Consider the following 2,587-nt stretch of genomic DNA (forward strand, 5'->3'; position numbering starts at 1 on the left):
AGCATAACAGGTTGTATATAAACATTTAAGACATAACACGTCCTAATGTTTCTTGTCTCTGGGCTTTGGTCAACTCAACTGTGCAATGAATGCGATTGGGCTAGACTCTTTCCATGATCCCTTCCAGCCAGGAAGTCAGTGATCCTGTGACCCTACTGGCACGTCATCTAATAAAAATGTTTTGGGACCTTTTGGCTTTCAGCTCAGAGGAGACCAAGGTGCAACTTTTGTCAGTCATCCCGAATCTAGGTTCATCCAACACCAGCTGCCCCCACCATGCCGCCTAAGTTTGACTCTAACAAGATCGAAGTCATGTCCGTGAGGTGCACTGGTGGTGAAGTCGGTGCCATTTCTGCTCTGGCCCCCAAGATCGACCTCCTGAGTTTGTCTCCAAAAAAGGTTGGTGATGACATCACCAAAGCAACCGGTGACTAGAAAGGTCTGAGGTCTACAGTGAAACTGATTGTCCAGAACAGACAGGCCCAGACGGACGTGGTACCTTCTGCCTCTGCCCTCATCATCAATGCTCTCAAGGAACCGGCGAGAGACAGAAAGAAACAGAGAAATATTAAACACAATGGAAATATCACTTTGGATGAGATTGTCAACATTACCAGACAGATGTGGCACCAATCTCTAGCCAGACAACTCCCTGGAACCATTAAAAGATCCTGGGGACGGCCCAGTCAGTGGGCTGCAATGTTGATGGTCGCCACCCCCATGACATCAAAGGTAACATCAATAGTGGTGCTGTGATGCCCAGCTAGTTAAAAAAGATGAGGGAGGGAGGCGCCTGTGGCTCAAGGAGTAGGGCGCCGGTCCCATATGCCAGAGGTGGCGGGTTCAAACCTAGCCCTGGCCAAAAACCAAAAAAAAAAAGATGAGGGAAAATGTTTCAATAAAGGATCATTTGATACACCAAAAAAAAATGTTTTGGGAAATCTCATTCTTCTAATTGTGTAGTAGTGAGTAGATAATCCTAAAAATGACACAAAGGCTCCACCTGCCCTCTGATAACTGCTACCGGCAACTCAGCTGTCCTGTCACCTTGAGGCCCCAAAGTTACTACATTCGTTATGCTACTCAGGAATGAAAAGAAATTACTCCACGATTTGACTTACATATAGTCAGTTCTCAATTAGCTGAACCAGAGAGGTTAATGGCACGGATAAATAGAGATTACGATTAATTAACAATCACTCAGATTTGGTTTTGGCACTGTTACACAGTCTATGGAGCACTGATTTCTGCCTACTTATATATTTCTCTGTTTCAAAAATTACACTTCCGTATTTTCTGATGACTCACATTATATTGTACTGCTCCATAGCTCATAGTGGAGGAAACCAGCCAAGAAATCGTGATGGGTCATCCACAAACAGATCTTTGAAAATGTCATTTTATCTACCACCTTTTATCAAAAAGAACTTAAAGCACTTTACACAACTACCTGTGATACCATGTACTTGAGAACTTATCATAGTCTGTTAAATCGAAACTTCACGCCAGGGCAATTCAGACATTCACTTACGTACATTTGTCTTTGGAAAGTTTCAGCTAGTCAAGATAGACTCAGTATGCGTAAAACTTTTACAAATAAGGATAATAATAGCTCCCTTGCTATATCAATAAATCACCACAGCGCCTATGTGAGAGACTGACAGCAGCTGTCAGAACACCGTTTCTTTGAAATGCTTTATAAATACCATCTAAAGAGCCAGATTGTTCTTTAACAGCCTTGTTATCCTAATGAAATCACTCTGCTTCCTAATCTTTGCTTCAGACACCACCAAGGTTGGGCAAAGGAAGCCCCATCTCCCCAAATGACTCTAAACTCCAAGTTTGGATGACAGATTAATGATTGGATCTGCCTCCCCATTAATTTATTTGCAGGAGACACCTGTGCCGATAACCTCGTTAGGGTTTGGAGCTTGTCCCTAGAAAGGCATGCCTTCCCTCTCACTGAATCCGCTTCCCATAATTCTTAATTACTTTCTTTTGCCTAGTGGGGAAAAGGCACATGACATGGAAAATTTTATAGGATCTAATCATTAACCAACTCTGTTCTTGAGTGGAGTTAGAGTATCAGAGAAAATGGTCTCACTCCCCTTAGCTAACTTTCAAAATCATCCGCCAAAGGAATTTTCCACATGGATTTTCTGCTTGAGGGCCATTCCCTCACAGATAACAGCAAACACTTTCCAGGCACTCACTTCGTGTCAGGGACTGCTCTAAGCCCTTTACACAGAATCTGCCTAATCCCCCAGGAACCCCATGAAAGAAATTGGTGCTATTATTCTCATTTTCCTGAAGAGGACACTGAGGCTCAGAGAAGTGTCACTTGCCCAGGCGACATCAGGACTCAAAGCCAGGTTTTCTGGCTGCAGAGTTCTTTCTCTTACAGCCATGCTTTCCGTGCTCTAGAAGAAAGACTTTACGAAAGAGAAAAACAAGTTTTTAGTTTGGCCTTCTTTGTTTTTGATGATTTATTAAAACTATAATAGAGATAAAGGAGGTTAGGAGATATCCCTCCGAAATTACAAAATCAAAATGATCAGAAGTGAAGCAAAGATTCCAATTTCATTCT

The 2,587-nt window shown here is 42.6% G+C and overlaps 1 pseudogene; it reads left to right on the plus strand.

Annotated features, from left to right (window-relative positions):
- The first annotated feature begins 201 nt into the window (after window positions 1-201).
- On the plus strand, window positions 202-767 carry LOC128596402 (60S ribosomal protein L12-like; annotated as a pseudogene).
- Window positions 768-2,587: the final 1,820 nt, after the last annotated feature.

Source organism: Nycticebus coucang, chromosome 10, assembly GCF_027406575.1.
Source record: "Nycticebus coucang isolate mNycCou1 chromosome 10, mNycCou1.pri, whole genome shotgun sequence".
Lineage (NCBI taxonomy): Eukaryota > Metazoa > Chordata > Mammalia > Primates > Lorisidae > Nycticebus > Nycticebus coucang.